Source organism: Panthera leo, chromosome E2 (assembly GCF_018350215.1).
Source record: "Panthera leo isolate Ple1 chromosome E2, P.leo_Ple1_pat1.1, whole genome shotgun sequence".
Taxonomy (NCBI): Eukaryota; Metazoa; Chordata; class Mammalia; order Carnivora; family Felidae; genus Panthera; species Panthera leo.
Window position 1 is genome coordinate 10,348,937 of NC_056693.1, and position 22,561 is coordinate 10,371,497.

General features: G+C 43.6%; 1 protein-coding gene across 2 annotated transcripts in view; it reads right to left on the reverse strand.

Moving 5' to 3' along the window:
• ARHGAP35 (Rho GTPase activating protein 35) overlaps positions 1-22,561 on the reverse strand; it is a 120,750-nt gene that overhangs the window by 76,568 nt on the left and 21,621 nt on the right. The window lies entirely within an intron of this gene.

Below are 22,561 nucleotides of genomic sequence, written 5' to 3' on the forward strand. Positions count from 1 at the left end.
TTTGTTTTTAAATTTTTTTTTTAATCTTTATTTATTTTTGAAAGAGAGACAGAGTGCAAGTGGGGGAAGAACAGAGAGAGAGAGGGAGACACAGAATCCGAAGCAGGTCCCAGGCTCCGGGCTGTCAGTACAGAATCCGACGCGGGGCTTGAACTAATGAACTGCGAGTCGGACGCTTAACCAACTGAGCCACCCAGGCACCCTGGGTTAACACTTTGGGTAATGAAAATTATCACCACCAAAGAGGGACGGAAGGACATCATGGGCCTCCAGATGTGGTACCCCCACGAGGACACATTACTAAGCGGTGTGATGACCTAGAATGTATTCCCTCAACCGAATCACAAGGAAACATCGGATAAACAAAAAACGAGCAAGATTCTATTATGGGGGTTGGGCGGGGGGAAGTGGTACACACCCTATACTTCTCAAAAAGTATCCATGTCATAAAAGACAAAGAATGGCTATGTAAACATTCTAGATCAAGAGAAGCTAAAGAGACATCATAACTAAATGCAATTGTTTGAACCTAGAATGGATTCTGCACCAGAATGGGAAATACAGGACATTATTAAGTCATTTAACAACCCTGGACTCTGAACGGAATATTATACAGAAGTATTTGATCAATGTCAATTTAGGAAGGTAACTACCATGTAAGCGAATAGGCCTACTCTTATAAAATACACACTGAAGTATTTGGGGGGGAAAAGACCATAATGTGTGTGACTGGTCCAGAAAAAAATACGTATATACGTTGAAAGAAAGAATGCGCATGCGGTAAAATGTTAACAACAGGTAAATCTGGATAAGATATTCCTTTGTGCCATTTTAATTTTTTTGCAACTTTCTATAAATTTGTGATTGTTTCCAAATAAAAAGCATTTTTAAAAAGGTGTGAATATTGGGTGGTTTCCTTGACGAGAACAGAATAAGCTTTGTGAGGACAAGGTCCACCCCTTCTCGTTTACTTCTGTATCCTCAGCCTATGACACGGTGCTTGACACGAAGATTTACTGAAGGAATGAGTCAGGGAATGACTATGAGGGCATATTACACCCAGTGTTTTGATTGAGGAAGGCCTTTCTGGAGGAAGTTCCACCTCAGGAGAAACCTGAAGTAGGTGAAAGAAACACGGAGACTCCTCTCCGCAGAAAAAGGCACGGCCCCTCGAGTGTGTGTGGGGAGCGGATGGGTGAGACGCATTAGAAGCAGAAATCAGATTAAACCTCTTTCAAAGAGTCTGCAGTCTTTCCCGAAGGCTATGGGGAACCACAGAACGTGGCTGAAAAGTGGCACCTTAAAGGACCTAAAGTATGAAGAGGTGAAGTAATGAAACGTTATGAGAATATCTTATGATGTCTTTAGCAACCTCCTGGTTAACAGAAATCAAATACATAGGCCTCGGCTGTCTCCACATAAATGGTCTTCCGGCTACTACTGCTTATACTGCACTGCAGTCTACTCATGCGTGCAAATATGACCACGCGACGGCCGAACGTGTAGCCAAATGAACAGTCTCCTGAGATAACTCAGTTTAAAATAAAGAGAACAGGGGCGCCTGGGTGGCTCAGTCGGTTAAGCGGCCGACTTCGGCTCAGGTCACGATCTCGCGGTCCGTGAGTTCGAGCCCCGCATCGGGCTCTGTGCTGACAGCTCGGAGCCCGGAGCCTGTTTCAGATTCTGTGTCTCCCTCTCTCTCTGACCCTCCCCCGTTCATGCTCTGTCTCCCTCTGTCTCAAAAATAAATAAACGTTAAAATAAATAAATAAATAAATTAATTAATTAATTAAAATAAAATAAAGAGAACAATTTTCTTTTGAATCTCGGTCATGGCTGGTAGGAACCCAGCATCTCCACAACCTGAATATATTTTTGTGAGCCTTTCTCCTAAGAGATGCCACGGGAAGTCACATCATCATACTTTATTCTAAGAAGAGGGGGTTGATGAATGAGAGAGGAAAGTTGTCCCCTATGATGATAACCTCAAAAGGTCACAGACCTTTCCCAAACATCCATTATCTTCCCTCGATAACCGAGAAAGCCCAACCCTCCGTGGAAACAAAACGTGCCTACGTGTGGTATGTAAAAATGATTTGACCATTGTCAAGACGGAAATCTCAATGATCATAAGCAATCACCTCCAGATAACCTAATGGCATGCTCCTAAAGAAGCCAAGGTCCAGATTTCAGCAGAAATAAGCAGACATCCATGTGAAAGATGGACCCCATCCTCCACTTCCCCAGGCGACTGCTTCCTTAGGTAAAATCGTAAGATGTTTACACACATCCTCTGAAACACCCAAATAGCAAAGATTCATACGAAATCACAGTGCTTTTGCTTATTACTCGTAGTACACATATACACAATTTTGTTTCCACCTCTCGGGAGACTCAGGTTTGACAGAGCCTCAGATAGGAATGCTGATGAAAGTGTAAGTCAGGGGTGCTCCTATCACAGAGCCCTTCTCCGTCAATTCCCCATCCCAGAGTCTGGCAGGACTCAAGGCCACCTACTTGATCAATCCTGAAATGCAACTTGGTGACGGGGTCCCACTTCGAGTGACTGCTGCACGCAGCTGGCAAGTCATCCCCCTTATTCTCTGTAAAGTGGGTCGAATAAGCTCTCTCTTCACAGAAATCCCAGGAAAACAAAACACCAAACCTGCTCTTGAACCTCAAGAAATAGAGACGGCAGCTCAACTTTGAACTAAGCTAAAATGTATTCTCCAAACCTTGTTTGGTCAGTTTCTTCAGCGCATGATATTCTGTGCCGCCCATGCAAGTCAACGTCTCCGCTATCTGAAGGACGCTAAAGACAGAAAGCAACAACTCTCGACTCTCAAGAACGTAGCAACTCATATTTTAAACCCAGAATGCTGCTGACTACACTAAAAAAGCTACCAAACAATGAGAATCAGCTGGCAAAGGAATGGTTAATTTGGGGACACCTGGTAACTTTCCACTTGGTAGAAATCGAATAGGTTCCCCGGTAGAAGCACACTCTTCTTACATGCCTTGTCTTTGATGTCCGGATAATGCAGTTTTACTAGTTCCTCAATTGGACTGAATTACACGGTAAACAAAGACTGTTATAAATCTAAGAACGCTGCAAACACTTGGTTTAAAGGAAATAGCTCGAAGTGCTTGGTCACAAACACGTTCAACTTTTCCAAGAGGTGGATTAAAAAAAAATTAGCTGAGTCACTAAATTTAATGATCTTAAGGCCACAAAGAAAGAGAAAGTAGAAGATGGGGCATGTCCGAGACTTTGCAATATCTTTAGTTTACATCTGATAGGAACCGGTGTTCTTAGCGGGCCACCAAACTCCTCAAACGGCAAAATCCAAATGTCCATTCTAATAATTTGCCAGTATTAGTCCTTTGAAAACTGAAGAGTTACAGCAGAGGGGGAGAAAGTATTCTTTAAACTGAAACGACTTCTATCTTCAAGCTTTAGACAGCTAGTTGTATTAGAAAAACTAAACCCTAATATTTAGTAGTTTTACACCACAAGTCAACTCCTTCAAAAAGGAAAATACTTCAGGGGCACCTGGGTGGCTCAGTCGGTCGGGCGTCCGACTTCAGCGCAGGTCGTGATCTCACAGTCTGTGAGTTTGAGCCCCGCATCGGGCTCTGTGCTGACAGCTCAGAGCCTGGAGCCTGCTTCAGATTCTGTGTGTCTCTCTCTACCCCTCTCCTGCTCATGCTCTGCCTCTCTCAATCTCAAAAATGAATAAATGTTAAAGAAAAATTTTTTTTTCAAAAAGTAAAACACTTCAGGAACATCTTCAGTTTTTGTTACAAATATATGCAGCACTACAACATAACGCAAACAACTGAGAGCTCTTTCAGAACCAGCCACCAGACTTCCGGAGTTACTTACTTGACTTGTTTAACCACTATACCAGCTCCCCAAACAGTGTCTCAACTGGAAGGTAGGGGGGTGTTTTCTTTTTTACCACCTCTACAAAACTTAGGGCAAGAAGTGGCAACATTCCCAAGACAGTACACATTTCAAAGGACACAGAAATGCCACTGTGATCCAGCATTACTATGACTGCTAAAGTTCATCCTGTCAACAGCTCCATCAACACGCGTCCCCCCCACCTCCCGTCTTACCCCCAAGAGGAAAGGTTTCTGGGCTCTGTGATCTGGAATGTCCCCTAAGACACAGATCCACCACTATTACCCATAACCAAAACTACTGTCTCTATCTCTGAGAATAGTCAAATTCTGAAGATGCATTTGGTTTCAAACAACCACGTATAGAATACCACACCAAACTAACAATACTATAATATTATACGGTAATTATATAATATTACATGATAATAAAGCAAAGAAATAATTTCATAGGGAGTTGCTAGCAAAAAGGAAGTAAAATACTTGGTACTATAATTTTTCTTAATCCCAATAGAGGAAGGGAATGGAAATATGCATTGTAACTAACAAGGCAAAGAGCATTTTCTAAACCTCCTTAATACCTCATACTTCTCACCACCTTAAATTTCTGAATAAGTTTTCAAAGCTATGAATACCATCAGCAGCTGGTTAAAAGATCTGCATTAAGTAGATACAAGACTCTTATCTATGGGAGAGAGGAAATGCAAAAGGGGGGATCTAACTGGAAAACATTTTTCTTGTGAGAGAGACTCCAAAAGGAGAATTTTCTAGAGGAACAGATTTTCCAAATGAACCAGGAAGGATGGAATATAAAAGCTCCAGTAAGAAGAAAACACAACTCTATGGTCTACTGAACCACCAAACTTAAACAAGATGGTCTTTTTTTAAAAGAAAAAATTTTTAATTATTTATTTTTGAGAGAGAGAGAGAGAGAGAGAGAGAGAGAGAGACAAAACATGAACAGGGGAGGGGCAGAGAGAGAGAGGGAGACAGAGACTCTGAAGCAGGCTCCAGGCTCTGAGCTGTCAGCACAGAGCCCAACGTGGGGCTCGAACCCATGAACCATGAGATCATGACCTGAGCCAAAGTCAGACATTCAACCGAATGAGCCACCCAGGTGCCCCACAAGATGGTCTTTCAATGAGAGAATCAATTCACACCTGTCAGAATGGCTAAAATCAAAAACACGAGACCAGTGTTAGCAAGGATGTGGAGAAAAAGAAACCCTCTTATACGGTTAGTGGGAATGCAAACTGGTATAGCTACTGTGGAAAACAGTATGGAGGTTCTTCAAAAAATTAAAAATAGAACTACTCTATAATCTAGGAATCACACTACTGGACACTTACTGAAAAACACAAAAACACTAATTCAAGGGATACATGCACCCCATGTTTATCACAGCATTATTAACAATAGCCAAATTATGGAAACAGCCCAAGTGTCCATCAATAGATGAATGAATAAAGAAGATGTGGTATAAACACATAATGGAATATTATTTAGTCATAAAAAAGAATGAAATTTTCCATTTGCAACAACACGGATAGAGCTATAATGCTAAGCGAAATAAGTCAGAGAAAGACAAACACCACATGACCTCAACTCATGTGGAATTTAAGAAACAAAAGAGCAAAGGGAAAAAAAGAGAGAGAGAAACCAAGAAACAGACTCTAACTAGAGAACAAACTGAAAATTACCAGAAAGGAAGTGGGGGGTGGGGGACAGGGGAAATAGGGGATAGGGATTAAGGAATACATACAGGAGTGCCTGGGTGGCTCAGTGGGTTAAGCGTCAGGCTTTGGCTTGGGTCATGATCTCGTGGTTGGGGAGTTGGAGCCCCACGTCGGGCTCTGTGCTGACAGCTCAGAGCCCGGAGCCTGCTTTGGATTCTGTGCCTCCCTTTCTCTCTGCCCCTCCCCCACTCACGCTTGTGCTCTCGCTCTCTCTCTCTCAAAAATAAACATTAAAAAAATTTTAATAAAAAAATAAATAAAATAAAGTTTATTTAAAAAAAGAGTACATATGTATCATGATAAAATAAGATAAAATGATTGAGAAACAAGATAGTCTTTAAAAACCCAAAGGGGGGGCACCTGGGTGGCTCAGTCAGTTAAGCCTCCTACTTCAGCTCAGATCATGATCTCAAGGTTCATGAGTTCGAGCCCCACATTGGGCTGTCTACTGTCAACAGAGAGCCCACTTTGATCATCTGTCCCCCCTCTCACTGCCCCTTCCCTGCTCATGTGTGTGTGTTCATTCTCAAAAATAAATAAGCATTAAAAAAAAAAAAAAAACATTTCATTAAAAAAAAGGGGCGCCTGGGTGGCTCAGTCGGTTGGGCGTCCGACTTCGGCTCAGGTCACGATCTCACGGTCTGTGAGTTCGAGCCCCGCGTCGGGCTCTGGGCTGATGGCTCAGAGCCTGGAGCCTGCTTCCCATTCTGTGTCTCCCTCTCTCTCTGCCCCTCCCCCGTTCATGCTGTGTCTCCCTCTGTCTCAAAAATAAATAAAACGTTAAAAAAAAATTAAAAAAAATAAAAAAATAAAAAATAAAAACCCAAAGGTTTCCATTTTTATATTAATAAATGTAGAGTGAATTCTCTGAAGGTTTTTGTTTTTCCTTTAAAAACTTTACATAACTCACAGAAGAAAAGTGAGAAGTGAAGTCCAAGGTCCTCATTCAACCAATTCAATTATCTGTGAAATCCAGATAAACTTACAGAACCTTAATTTTTTTTTTTCAACGTTTTTTATTTATTTTTGGGACAGAGAGAGACAGAGCATGAACGGGGGAGGGGCAGAGAGAGAGGGAGACACAGAATCAGAAACAGGCTCCAGGCTCCGAGCCATCATCAGCCCAGAGCCTGACGCGGGGCTCGAACTCACGGACCGCGAGATCGTGACCTGGCTGAAGTCGGACGCTTAACCGACTGCGCCACCCAGGCGCCCCAACAGAACCTTAAAGTTAGAGATGTGCACAAATGATGTGACACGGTTATTCAGCTATACATAGGAATTACAACCTTTATGAACCTGACTGACAGAGGGAGCCTTCGTTTCCTCTGTTGAGTTTTGCTGGAATGCGAAGCAATACCCTTAATTCTGCTCATCTCTTTACCACATGAAGAGTGTCGTAGGAAATGACTACATCAAACTCAACAAGCACAAAACAGCCTCCGATACTGAATAAAAGAGAAAGGTAGCCACTTGATGGCCCCAGTGACAGCAGCTAAAGTCTCTCCTCCTTCCTTCACAATATTTCAAATGGGTTAACCATTTTTCTATTACTCTATAGTCTCTAATCTTTAGACCTGAGAACTGAACCAATCAAATCGCTTGTTTAGAAAGCTAAGACAATGTGAAGAAACAAAGAAGAAATGGGGCACTGTCCTTGCTGATGAGAATCTTCTAATTTACTTCACATATAATATTTTACTTAGAAAAACAAAAACAAAAACTTAACCACAAGACAAAAAAGGGCACAGACCATTTCCTGGGATCCAGAGGAAGAGGAGCTCATTCAGATCTCGAGGGGTCAGAGCAGAAGTGAAATTTGAATTGGTACACAAAAGACTGGCAGGGCTTGGAGGGATGACCCAGGCGCTCTAAAGACGTGAAAGGGCAAGAATAATGGTGACCAAAACGGCAAAGCACCGGACACGTTTTGGGACAGACTGACTGGAACAGTGTTCATGGGCGGTAGAAAGCGAGAAGGGCAGCAAGGACTCAGCCTAGGAACAGACTATTTTTACTTGTGCGAATCGAATATGACAATCTTTGATCCCACCAACGTTATTTATTATTGGGAACACTACTACTTTAAACTCCTCGTCTGACAAACTAGCACCGTCTAAGGAGTTGATCAGTCTAAGGAGCTGATCTCCTAACTTGAAAGAAAACTCCATTTGAATATGGCAAATTCTACTTCTATTCAGTTTAACGCAAATTAAAATAATAAAATGGGGAAGGGGACAGAAAATATAGATTTACAAAGGCAGCAAAGAGGAAATATTTGCCCAGAAGAGTACTGGAGGTTGCCCCACTACTACAGGCTACACACACCTACTTCTGTTTAATGTGGGAGGGAGGATTTCCTCATAACCACGGAATCTCACTACATCCCCAGGGCTCTGGCTACAGGAAATCTCTGAAATGGGTCATCTGGATCTTTGGAAAGACTGATTTAAGTGTTTAACCATCTGGTCTTGAAACATGTAATCTCATGCAACAGACGGGCTATTCTTGGACACTGGATATGTACCGGCATTCAGCTCTCACTATGCCCTATGCAAACTCAATGGACAGCACTCTCCAGAGAGCCAGTGAGAAAAACCAAAAGCAGTTTTAAAGCACTGGTATCTTGGATGTCTGTTTGTAAAACAACCTGGCCTAAAGTTAATTTTTAAAAGAGCAGCTATGAAAGATTCTCTTCCATTCCATTTGTAATTTTGGCAAATGTCTCTTCCTGCTCCTCTCGATTCATTTTCTCCCCAAGCCCTAGTAAAGAAAGTTACCTCTAAATTCCAGGGCAGGGGCACCTGACTAACTCAGTCGGCAGAGCACATGACCCTCGATCACGTTGAGGTTGTTGAGTTTGAGCCCCGCGTTGGGTGTAGAGATTACTTTAAAAAAAAAAAAAAAAAAAAAAAATCACATCAAATCAAATCTGAATTCCAGGGTAAAAAAACTATGCCACTATCTTACCATCCTCGCCAGCCCGCACTGAAGAAACCAACCAGCCCATTTTTCACCCTGACACAGTTCTCATGCTCTGAGGTGTGTAGAACTCTATGCGCAGGTCCCAAAGAAATAAAATTTCTAAGGCAAGCTATTCACAGGATGAAATCAACTTCCCCTGACGAATGAAAGGGGCTGCTTTCAGCAGAAGCACTTCCTTAAACTTTATCCTCAGCAGGTTTCTACCAGGTAGCTCTAGAGTTCTAATCAAGCTATCTGATCAAAGCAACTATAAACAAAGACAAAACCAAAGGCTGAGAAATCTTTTTCACTGATGCAGCAGGATTTCCCTGCGTTACCTATACCAAGAACAACAACAACAACAACAAAACAGGATTTCTCGATAAGCTGTAAAAATATCCCAAGCCAAAGGAAACTCAAAACCAAGGCCAATGCAGTCCAATAAGTCTTAGGATCACAGCCTACTTAGCATTAAATGCAGTGAGCTGAGATTCTTAGGAGACCAAGAAACAAAAACACAGCCAAGTCTTACCTTTGAATTTCCTGGTTTTCAGATCAATTCTACACTTTTTGAAATGGTAAAGAAAACCTGTATTATTATTTCAGCAGTTGCTTCTGAGCACTTACGATCTAAGCTATTCCGGTGTTTTTGTTTTTGCTTTAAACTAGAAAAATTTTGTAAATGATCCTCTCCATAAACGTTTCTCTGAATGTGTGAGAATGGAGGCACCATCCAGCCAAATGTGCCTTGCCAACAGAGGACAGTGCTGAAGAAACAGGCATTTCTGTCAAATTGGGGAAAACAGGTCAGCTTCTTTTCAAGTCCAACAGTAAGCCTTGTTATTCTATTCCCCTGATGGCATTCTAAGAGGACATGAGGATTTCAGCCCATTATTTCTAATTATTCTTCACTCCTTGTTTGAATTTTTCTATAAATTGTCAGTCGTAAAACAGGCTACTGTAAGTAATAAAAGCCAGGCCACATGCATAAACTTTTCAAAAAAGAATGGTTTTATTTTACCTAAAGCACCTGTACTGAAGATAAGGACAAGGGTCACAAAGAGACAGAAGAAACAGAGTCAACTTCTATATCTGAATTGTTCCTTTGGAACAATCTGGATCCACAGATTAAAGAACTAACTTAGGGTCACACCAGCAAAATCCACACTCATAGCCATCTTTTCTACTTGCCGGTCTCCACATTTACTCACACATTTGCCTTATTTCAAACGAAGCTAAAAACAGATGTCTGAGAGAGATGAAAAAAATTAACACGTGCAAGAAAAAACACGCAAAAGGGCCTGGAATCAGCCCAAAATTGGGTCCTAAGCTCAATTAATCGTATTTGAAGACCTGCTACATTGAGGTGTGTATCCCTGTCTTCTAGAAGGGATGAATATTTGAGTTGATACGTGTAAAGCAAAGTGGATTTTCTGAATGAAACGATGTTACACGTTGGCACTATTAACAAAAAGTTATTACGGAAAACATTATTTCCTGTTCAAGTACTTATCGCCTCAATATCTGAAAAGCGTACTTCAGGTCCCTACTTTGAGGCTAGGAAAGGGGATATGGCGGGAAAAGGGTACAAGTGAAGCTTCTGTTTTATTCCTTGACTCGGGCTGCTTACACGGCAAGTCATTTCGCAATTGTTCACACTGTGCAGGCTTTACACACTTCTCTGTACACTTCTGTAAAAGCACGCCATCAGAGAAGTGAAGTGGCACGGGTACCTCACACGGCTCGCAGGTCGAGCCGGCCCTGTACTGCCACAACCCTGTGCTCGACCAACACGAGCAAGCACTGCAATACTCGCCCCCTTCTACACGAGGCCTCCGCCCGGGATCACGTCAAACAGGTGACTCCAATCCTCACGGGAGCCAGCGAGGAGTGTTGAGAAGCAGTGCCCCGGAGAGCCCTGGATGTAACCGGCAGTTCTGCAGGGCTGTGCAGAAGGCTGAACGGGTGGCACATCAGACCTTCCAGCCTTAAAACAGAACAACTCAATTTGATCTGTTTTATACGTTGGGATCCCACGTAAAACAATTCTTTTTTATTTTGTTTTAATGTTTATTTACCTTTGAGAGACAGAGAGAGAGACAGAGGTGCAAGTGGGGGATGAGCAGAGAGAGAGGGAGACAAAGAACCTGAAGCAGGCTCCAGGCTCGGAGCTCTTCAGCACAGAGCCCGACGCGGGGCTCGAACCCACGGACCGCGAGATCATGACCTGAGCTGAAGTCGGACACTCAACTGACGGAGCCACCCAGACGCCCCCATAAAACAAACTTTTTAAAAGTTCTATGTTTTTTTTTTAAGAATAATTTTAAAAAAATTTTTTTATTTATTTGACAGAGAAAGCACGAGTGGGGGATGGCAGAGAGAAAGGGGGAGAGCAAGAGTCCGAAGCAGGCTCTGCACTGTCAGCATGGAGCCCCAATGCAGAGCTCAAACTCACAAACCGTGAGATGGTGACCTGAGCCAAAGATGGATGCTTAACCAACTGGGCCACCCCGATGCCCCTCTCTATGGGTTTTTTTAAAAGCTCAAAAAACTTCATGGTTTGAAAAGCCATTTAACGATCAGACATTTGGTGGTCTGATTCCCAAGATTTTGCCAAGAGACAAGAGAGTCAAAAAGAGCCTCCTGATCCATCCCCCCAACCCCTTCTTTTCTTCCCCTCATTCAGGAAACTCATCCCGATTAGTGACTACTGAGATCAAGGAAAAAGAAACAACTCAGTTAGAAATGGAACTCGTCCAGAATCCAGGCCTCCTCTGACAATGCCCCACTCCTTTGCCCCCCAGGTCCTGTCTTCCTACTGTATCGTGCTGTCCCCGCCTACCTGAGACATGGACGGCAGGAGAGGTCAGGGGCAAATCTGCGGAGGACACAGTTACACTAAGGAGAGTCTGGACTTCATTCCGAGGAAGCCCCAGGATGCTGGACAAGAATGGCGTGGTCAGGTCTGGGTCGAAAAGGGGAATTCTGAGAGCAATCCGTACACCCTCATCCTCCCTCCAAATCTGTCTGCTATTTTACCCTCACCCAGTGGGTAAATGCTTCCCGTGTAAAGGCCACTTCGAACCTGGTCATAATAAGCACTGTGAAAAACAACTGCTCACGATGGAAACGCTGACACAGTGGTGGTGTAAGATGCCCCTTTGAAAAGCCTTGTCAGGGCCCAGTCTTTGTAATTTAGTGGTGGCTCACAGGAAGCGCCTGAGAGCCAGATTCTTTCTGACTGTGCTCAAGGCCATAATTTCCTTCCCATACTTAAACCAATGACCCTGTGTCTCACTGTCAAGGGAGTCTGCCAAAGGGAGAGGGCAGATAAATAAGAAGCAAAATCTGAAGAAAACTGGCCACTTTGCAAAAAATTCCTAGGATTCTTCTTGGGATTAACAAATTTAAAAGGACTTCTAGATGAACGGATCTGTTTCTCCAAATGAAAAGCCCCTGGAAGGCAGAGCTGGGGAAAGCTGACAGCCAACTCCTTCAGGTAACAGATGCGGAAGCTGAGGAGGAGAAAGGAAGAGGAGAGAGGAGAAAGGAAGGAGGAGGAGAAAGGACACAAGCCGCTGTCAGACCTGTGCTCGAACTAAGCAGGGCCTCTCTCCCACCTCCAGCTCCCGCCCCAGAGTGGTTTCCACACACCCCTCTCTGCCGTGAGATGGTAAGATTAATGAAGATCATAAAATCAAAAGGGAAAGGGGGCAAAAAGGAGTGACATTTGGCCAGTTACCACGTATTACAGTCACTATCTCCGCCCTTCACCATGTGTGTATTTTCACCAGGTTCTGCTACGTGTTCTGCACAGTACCTAACTACCACCCATTACTTCAAGATAAATTTCAAACTATAAAACACGTCCTGTTGGGGAGTCCAAAAATAACTAAGAAAACACTTGTGATCATGTAAGCAACTTACTAAATGGCATTTTCTAAAAAATGCTAGCTACATGATTTTCCCTTAGATAACAGACCAGAATAGTAACTAGTTCCTCCTTATCAACCACCATTCCTTGAAAGTCCTCAGCCAGTAATTTTCATGAAGATCAATGAGTCACCTCTTATCACTACTTCAGCCCTCAGACTTAAGAAGGAAAACAGGTCCGGCCTACCCTTCCATGACAGCTGTCCTACTAGAGGAAATCACCTTGACCTCATGTGTTTGGCTGCTGTTCAGGAAACCAGGTCTGAGTTAAAATTCTCAAAAATACACTCACTTTGGGTAACAGCATACCCTTCTCAGTTATATACGCATAGAATGCCTGCCCTATTTCTTCCCGACATAAACCCACTGAGGGTCTAGTGACCTCAACTTCCAGTCTCCAGGTTACACATGATCCTAAGAACATATCGCAGGTACATTCTTTGTAAAGTCTTAAAATCAAAGTACAACAAATAGCTACTCTGATTTCTAACTCACATTAGAAAGAATGGAATAGGAAAGTACACCACCATTATAAAACCTTATCAACAGACTGATTTTGACTACCCACAGCATCGACTATGTTAAAATCTTAAATGAAAATTGTCATCTCATGGCTAATGTGACTACTACGGTCTGCAGGAGGAAGAGGAGATTTGGTGATGAGCAAACATGATTCAACTCAGCTCCTTCACTTCTGCACACATCTCCCCAACTCCTTGGACCGCTCCCCTGCTCCTGCATCCGCTATTTTGACTTTCTGCCCAGAGGAGCCACTGTGTAAGAGAGCCCATAAAGGGGTTTCATTTTGCTGTCCCTAAAAGGACAATCCCTCTGGCAATCAAACCCCTCAAGAGTGCAGGTGTCAGCATGTAAATAAACTTATATAACTTATCTGCACCGAAGTGCCCTATCCAAAACACCAACCCCTCTTTCAGTCTTCTCCAGCAAGGACATTCTAGGGTACACTTGGATGAAGAGATGATCCACACCTGCCTGAGCCCTTTTGCCCAGTGAAGAATCGTACACAGTAAGGTGGGGTTTCTCTCACTGTTGTTTCTTTTCTTCTTCTTCTTCTTCTTCTTCTTCTTCTTCTTCTTCTTCTTCTTCTTCTTCTTCTTCTTCTTTTTGGAAAGGGTGGGGTTGTTTCGTGTTAACTTGTCAGTCCTTGAATTTATATATTCCTCCACTGTCTTACTGGAGTGGGCCGTTTCAAAGACAGCAATTACAATCTATGTATCGTGGCTTGTCAAGTCTTACGATTACATGAGTTCAAAAACTGGGCTACTGACTCCATTTTCCATATTGACTATGGAACAGAAAGCCCAACTCAACCAGTTAAATCATGAGCGCTAAAAGCCTAGTCAGGAGCAATCAAAAGGCAACTGAGCTTGAAAGCTGTACGTCCACATTCCACACTGTTAAGGTTGCAATGAGCAGATGGCACGGACAGAGCTGGAACGTGTTCAATACAGCCTTCGCACGCCCCTTCTCCGTCCCCCCTCCAAAACCCATATTCCTACGAGCGCAAGCCTCGCTCTATAATCCAATACAGTAAGGCCAGTGTTGTCTGGAGTCACTAAGTTTTATATATGCTTGCTGCTAATTAAAGACCATTCAATTTTAAGAACTTAATAAAAAGGCCATAAACCTGTATCATTCTATAAGAATGCCAAGAATGGTAAGTAACCAACTAATATTCTTCCAAAGTGACCTTTATTAAGGGCTGCCTCTCCAACTATGCCAACTAACATGTCAAGAGGCAGAAACATTCCTGTCACAGGCTACTCCCATTTTGAAAAGCAAAGGCAAGTGAAAAGGCCTTCTTCAAGTTACCAAAGCAACTCAAGCGCCTACAGTGAAAAGTACCAGCGCAAACAGTCTGAAAAGTGACAAAATCAGAGTTTAAAAACCCTGGCACTTACGGTGCCAGCAAATGATTCGGAAGAATTCTGAGAAAGGTAACATTAGCATTTTAGTGGTAGAACATTTGGAGAGTAGCCAAGAGACCTGGACTTTCTCTCTAACTAGGTCATTAAATCTTGCAGGTGGGGAGGGCGGGGGAGGCACACACAGATAGAAACTAGTTAAATGGCATCTCAGAGCCAAGCTATCTTGACAGCTTTCATCCGTCAGCAGGATCACTGGACAATAATGTTCTTCAAGGAGACAGGTAGGTCTCTGGGGGCTAATGACAACCTAAGTGCACACAATTATAATCAGGCTGATAACGATCAATCCCTACCGCTGGAATGTACACTCAAACTCAACAGCTGAGAGAGAGAATCTATCTGCTGCCAGGGAAGCTAGATCACCTGGATGCCCACAGCCTCAAGTGTTCCTTCCCACATCTGCTCTTGCTTTCCGCAAACCACACTCTGTAGAACAGCAAATTATCTTTTTGAAGTACATCTCTGATCTTGTCAATCCCCTGCTTAAAACCCCTCCGAGCCTCTCTGCCCTTCTACTAAAACCTCAAATTCTTATACGTCCCCAAATGTGATCTCATCTCCACCACTGTACCTTTTTCTCACTAGACTCTAGCTACTGTGGCCTTCCTTCAGTTCCCTGGATGCCCCACTTATTTATTCTCATTCAACCATTCAACAAAAAATTACTGAAGTATTTTTATGAATTACCTACGATTGTGCCAGGCACTGTCCTACACACTGGGGATACAGCAATGAACAAAAGAGACAAAGATCCTTGCTCACACTCTACCAAGGGGAAACAGAATCAGAAAACAAAAAAGTGAGGGAGTTAAATAATGTGGGCTCTGGAAGGACCGTTCCAGGCAGAATAAACCTAACTGCAAAGGCTCTAGGGACGAATAATAGTTTTCTTTTCACATGTTTCTTGTTAAATTGTGAACTCCAAGATGGGGATCTAATGTCTTATCTTGTTTTTTCTTAATGTTTATTTTTGAGAGAGAGAGTACACCAGCTGAGGAGGGGCAGAAAGAGAGGAAGAGAGAGGATTCGAAGCAGGCTCTGCACTGTCAATGCAGAACCCGATGCAGGGCTCGAACTCACCAACCGTGAGACCATGACCTGAGCTGAAATTGGATGCATAACCAACTGAGCCACCCAGGTGCCCCTCTATTGTCTTATCTATTCTGCTCTCCATCCAACCTCAGCACTGAACATAATGCCTGGCTCAATAATTACCTGCTAAATAAATGGGATAAGTGAATCAGTTTCTATATATTTTTTTTTTTAATATTTATCTTTGAGAGAATGCAAGCAGGGGAGGGTCAGGGAGAGCGGGGGACAGAAACTGAAGCGGGCTTTGCGCCCACAGGCTGACAGCCGCGAACCTGATGTGGGGCTCGAAGTCACAAACTGCAAGATCATGACCTGAGCCAAAGTCGGACACTCAACCAACTGAGCCACTCAGGTACCCCAAGTGAATCAGTTTCTAAAGAAAAAAGAAAAAAACCCCACAAAACCCACAAACCAAACCAAAACAATAAACGAACCAGAAAAAAAGCCAGAAAGGTGTACCCAAGAAATAAAAGTGTTACCTCAAGTTATCAAAGGTGCCTGCAGAAGTTACAAAGACTTCAAATACACGGTTTATGATTAGAGTGAATTTAGTGCCACTTAAAGAGATATCCTAATAACAACAATGAGTCTTACCAAGGAATCATCCCAGGAAGAGGTAAAAGCATACAAAGAAAGAGCAAGAACCTTCAAAGATATAAAGTAATCAAGACATTCAAATGATGCAGAAAACCAGAATTCGTTATTGACTCCAATGGCCTGCCCCAGCCCACTGCCAGCTAGGCCAGTCAAAAAGCTGATCGGATGGATTGTTCCCCCCCAACTCCACTGTCGCGGCCTTCACCGTGCCCTTTGCATCACAAAGCCTGGACTAAGGGCAGTTTCCTCACTGGTCTCTCCCAGGCCAAAGCACTGTGTACCGTGCTCCGTGTTAATTTTAATAGTCTTTGTCACATCTCCACCCCAATTTGACTCCAATCTACCTTTCCAGCCTCTTCCAACTATCCTTCGACAAGAACTCCACACTCCAGATAAACTGTTCCCTGAAAATGCCTTGTACATTCCTGCTTCCAAACCTCCACACAGGCTGGACCCCTTATCTGGAATCCCATTACACCTCTCCCCTTTCTGAATGCTGTCAGTTTAAAATACCGCCTCCTCTTCCCATCTCCACTATGACATATTCATCATCCCCAAGCAGTCATAGCATTCATTCGGCCACACTTGGCTTTCTGTGCTTTTCTCTGCATCACCAGAACTGAAAGCCCGCAAACCACATTTCCCAGACCCCTTTCCCAGCTGGCTTCCAGGTAGGTTCTGCCAAAAGCGGGAGACTGGATGTCAGGAAGAGGGAGACAACACTCTTCCTGCTTCTGGTCTGTCTGCAGCAGCAAGCAACCGTGGAGGGCTGCAGACAACGGCACACGGCACACGGCACAGGCTCCGCATCCTCAGCCGGGTGCTGGCTCTTGGCTTCCTGCTGAGCTGCGGCAAAAGAGCTCCGGCAGCAGCTCTCCAGTCGGAGGTTCCAGCCCAAAGGCAGCTAGCTTCCTCATCTTTGGGTAACGACCCCCTGTCTCCCTTTTGCTTCTCTCCACACACCATCTTTTCCTCATTTTGCTCCTCCAGGCCTTCCAACACCTCTGGAACGGATCTCTCGCATTTAAATCCCTCTCTGCTTGACGCAGCTAGAGTGGAGTTTCCACTTTCCTGACTGGACAATAACTGATAGAACAGCAGATGACGAGGAAATAAAAATAGCAGCATCGACAAAGATGGAAAATGAAATATAAACTGGCCAAAGATGACTACCAATTTTTAAAAATCCCATAGAATGAAATCCTAGAAAATGTCTCCTTAGGTATATTACAATGTACTTTTTGAGTTCTAAAGATTAAGATGCTAGCTTAGCTGTATATTTAGCCAAACATTTATAGTATAGTTTCGTTGTATGTTTTTTAATTCTTTTTTTTTTAAACGTTTATTTATTATTGAGACAGAGAGAGACAGAGCATGAGCACGGGAGGGGCAGAGAGAGGGGGAGACACAGAATCCAAAGCAGGCTCCAGGCTCTGAGCTGTCAGCACAGAGCCCCACGTGGCGCTCAAACTCACGAACCGCGAGATCATGACCTGAGCCGAAATCAGATGCTTAATCGACTGAGCCACCCAGGCGCCCCTAGTTGTATGTTTTTTAAAAGAAGTCAATATTGCATCTCTCTTTGACTAACCGAGTTTCTGTGGAATACAGAGAATCCTTCCAAGTGTTTCTTTCTGTTTCTCCAGAACCTCACACACAGGAAGTAATTCTTAGGTAAGTGGTGTCTGACTGATGACTGTTACAAAGCTTTGGAATTCACGGAGATTGGGGGATGAAGGCCAAGCAAATAGTCCAGTTCTTTTTTTTTTTTTTTAACGTTTATTTTTGAGACAGAGAGAGACAGAGCATGAACGGGGGAGGGTCAGAGAGAGAGGGAGACACAGAATCTGAAACAGGCTCCAGGCTCTGAGCAGTCAGCACAGAGCCCGACGCGGGGCTCGAACTCACGGACCGCGAGATCATGACCTGAGCCGAAGTCGGACGCTTAACCGACTGAGCCACCCAGGCGCCCCGCAAATAGTCCAGTTCTAAAAGCAACTTGAAAACAAATCTCCGGGCACCTGGGTGACTCAGTCAGTTAGCTCAGTTAGGGGTCCAACTTAGGCTCAGGTCATGATCTCAAAGTTTGTGAGTTTGAGCCCCACGTCGGGCTCTGTGCTGACGACTGGGAGCCTGGAGCCTGCTTCAGACTCTGTGTTTCCCTCTCTTTCTGCCCCTCCCCAGCTCACGCTCTGTCTCTATCTCGAAAAATAAACATTTATTTATTTTTGAGAGACAGAGAGACAGAGCGCGAGCAGGGGAGGGGCAGACAGAGAGGGAGACACAGAATCCAAAGCAGGCTCCAGGCTCTGAACTGTCAGCACAGAGCCCTACATGGGGCTCGAACTCATGAACCGTGAGATCATGACCCGAGCCGAAGTCAGACACTTAACTGACTGAGCCACCCAGGTGCCTGCCTTGTCATCTCTCTTTTGTACAAGTAATACCAGCAAATACTGGGACGCCTGGAGAGCTCAGTCAATTAGGAGTCTGACTTGATTTTTGGCTCAGGTCATGGTCTTGCGGTTCGCGAGATAGAGCCCTGAGATGGACTCCATGCTGACAGCGTGGAGCCTGCTTGGGAAGATCTTTCTCCTTCTCTCTCTCCCCTCCCTCATTCACACTCTTTCTCTGTGTCTCTCAAAATAAATAAAAAACTGGGGCGCCTGGGTGGCTCAGTCGGTTAAGCATCCGACTTCGGCTCAGGTCATGATCTCACGGTCCGTGAGTTCGAGCCCCGCGTCGGGCTCTGTGCTGACAGCTCAGAGCCTGGAGCCTGCTTCTGATTCTGTGTCTCCCTCTCTCTCTGACCCTCCCCCGTTCATGCTCTCTCTCTGTCTCAAAAATAAATAAACACTAAAAAAAATTTTAATAAATAAATAAAAAACTTAAAAAAAAAACTATTAAAAAAATACCATCAAATACTCTCAAGCCAGGCACAGCATCAAATAAACTATATGCATGTGTTTTCATTTCATTTTTCACAATAATCCAATGAGGCAGGTACTGTTAAACCCCCATTTTCCAGATGAGAAAACAGGCTCAGAGAGGGAAAGTAACTCATTCTAGACCACCCAGCTTCATGTGACGCTTATCGCCTGCTTCTGAAGCTGGCACACCCGGCTGAACCCCAACACTGCACGGCTGCTAAGCCAGAATGGACAAGAACAGCTGTGCAGGTTGAGCCTCCTGAAGAAAAATCAAAGCTACCTATTGCTAGAATCCATTTGCTCTGTTAGCAGAGCTCTCCACTGTGACGGGGGCAGGCTCCTCTCTACCTAGAAGCAAAACCGGAATAATATGTGTGTGAGTGCCTCATGCTGCTCAAAGTACTATTACATACCTTGCCTTACAATTTCTTAAACGCACCTGGGAATGACAGGTATTTCCTCCCTTCCTTAGATAAGAACGCCGAGACCTGGAGACTACACCCCTCACCCAAGTAGGGAAGGATTCAATATGCTGCCTCCTCAATGGAAATGATGACGTCACCCAAGACTCACAAGAGAAACAGAATGTCTGCCATAGTTTGTTTGTTTTCACTGTTTTTTAATTTATCTTAGAGAGAGAGAGACAGAGAACGAGCAGTGAAGAGGCAGAGAGAGAGACACAGACTCCGAAGCGGGCTCCAGGCTCCCAGCTGACAGCACAGAGCCCGACGCGGGGCTCAAACTCACAAACCGTGAGATCATGACCTGAGCCAGAGTTGGATGCTCAACAGACTGAGCCACCCCAGCGCCCCATAACATCTGCCATAGTTTTAAACACAAAGACCATCTCCAAAACGCCACTTAATGGAACATGGCTGTCTTTAAACTTCAGTGTAATTTGCCACTGAGAATCAGTATCGTTTCAGTTGTCTGAGCTCAGTATTTTTAAATTGTGAGAAAACACTAGCTTGAGCCTTTCTTCATTTCTCAAACCATGGAAGGGAGATGTTCTAAGTTTCTGCCCTTAAATTTAATTTCATGTTTTTTCTCTCATCCCACTGCAAAAACGCATTTCTACTCACATAGAAAGTACACCTGAAAAATCACCAAGGAAGTCATTATGTGACCTTGTGATTCTGGAGATCCTCTTTCAACGCTCCAGAAAAATGACCTCTTTCATACCGATCAGACAGCAATGTTGGTATACGTCCTGTGAGGGGCAGCTCCTCCTAAGGACAATCATAAAATTAAGCGCTCCGGGAAGAAAATCAACGTCAAATGTACAAAATGAAAACACCTGTACTAAAACCCCGTGGGTAGGAGAATCCATCTCTTTAATCTCCGTCTCAAGAACCCACAAAACAGCAGAGTAAAACGTGACACAGCAGACAATGGGAAAAGACCCGTGTCTTTCCTTTCCCTCAAAGTGAAAACCACCCGGACACAGTGTACACGACGTCAATTCCATTTAAAGTTTCAAAGAAAAAATTAAAACAGCTCAAAGACAATTAGAAGTAACATTTTATTCATAGATCAAAGCTGCTTTAGAAATCTCACATCACTGTTTCACACTCAAAATCTCTAACCTCAAGGTAAGAATCTCACTTCATCAGGTCATTTTTGATAAATTCGCCCAATCTACAAGGAAGCCTGAGGGGTGCCTGGGTGGCTCAGTCGGTTAAGTGTCTGACTTCAGCTCAGGTCATGAATTTGCAGTTCATGAGTTCGAGTCCTGCGTCAGGCTCTGTGCTAATAGCTCAGAGCCTGGAACCTGCTTCTGATTCTGTGTCTCCCCCTCTCTTCCCCTCCCCCTCTCATTCTCTCTCTCTCTCTCTCAAAAATAAATAAAAATATTTTTAAAATTTTTAAATAAATAGGGGGCACCTGGGTGGCTCAGTCAGTTAAGTGGCCAACTTCAGCTCAGGTCATGGTCTCACGGTTCGTGAGTTTGAGCCCCATGTCAGGCTCTGTACTGACAGCTCAGAGCCTAGAGCCTACTTTGGATTCTGTGTCTCCCTTTCTCTCTACCCCTTCCCTGCTCACACTGTCTGTCTGTCTCAAAAATAAATAAACAAAAAATTAAAAAAAATTTTTTTTAATAAACAAATAAATAAATAAATAAATGGAAGCTTGACTTTGTCCATAAGCTTCTGAGCTGTGTGGAAATAATTTCCCTTGAAATCCACAGGCAACAGATTGCATCCTAATTACATCACTTTTTGTGTTGAGGGTGCTGGGGACAAACTTAAGGGCAAGGGAGTTGTATCTAAAAATATTCACCCTGGGATGCCTGGCTGGCTCAGACAGTAGAATATGCGACTCTTGATCGTGGGGTTGTAAGTTCAAGCCCCATGTTGAGCTTACTTAAAAAATAAGATTAAAGATTATAAAAAATAAAAATACTAAGCCTAATCACAAAATGGAAGCACTTGGAAAACAACTGCATCCTGAATTTATGGTAAAAAAAAAAAAAAAAATCAGGAGAGAAGTTTGGTTTTTCCCAATATGCGGTCTTTGCCAATGTGAAACTGTATGTAAGAATTTAAGAGTCAGTCTGAAATCTTCTTTTAAGTTTATTTTGAGAGAGAGAGATAGAGTGAGTGAGAGAGAGAGCGAGCGCATGCACTGAAGAGGCAAAGAAAGAGGGAGAGGGGGAGAGAGTCACAAGCAGGCTCTGCACCACCAGCATGGAGCCCAATGAGGGGCTCAAAACTCACAAACCATGAGATCGTGACCTGGGCCGAAATTGAGAGTTCAATGCCCTATGGACTGAGCCACTCAGGTGCCCCCAGACTGAAATCTTTTTTAAAAATGGAAAGAACTCAGCAGAAAGGCAGAAATAAACCCGATACAGAAACACTTCAAAAATACTTGTAAGTAAATGTGCTCTTCTCAAATACATTCTCAGTTAGTGAAGACGGTATTACAAATCTATATCCCAATCCTGTTTAAGGGATTCACTTATAATGGATGGAATTAAGTCCCTAAATCTACCTAAACCCTGGGATCATACTCCTATTGGTGCAAAAAGCTTCCACCCAATCTTCCTAGGCTAATTTACTTACGATATGATACGAAGACCTCACTGGGGACTAGATAATGTAAAAATGCTGGCAGTGACCTTGGCACACATTTTAAACATTTTTAATCTGCTTAAATTATAGGCCAAAGGCAGGGTGGGGACAGTACTCATAATAAATAAGAGAAGAGTACTTCGTAATCTTCAAAGTGCTTTCTCATTTAATCTTCACAACAACCCCCAGAGCAGAGGCCGGTGCCCACTATCCAGATCCCAGAATTGTAATGCTGGTGAAGGGACTAACATCCCACTCAATACATTCCACTAGAATAAAAGCAGAGGGTCTTGTCTGGTTGTTCCTGATTATATTCTCAGGACCCAGCCTAGTACCTGGTACATGGTAGATGCTCATCAACACCACTATTACATGTTCAG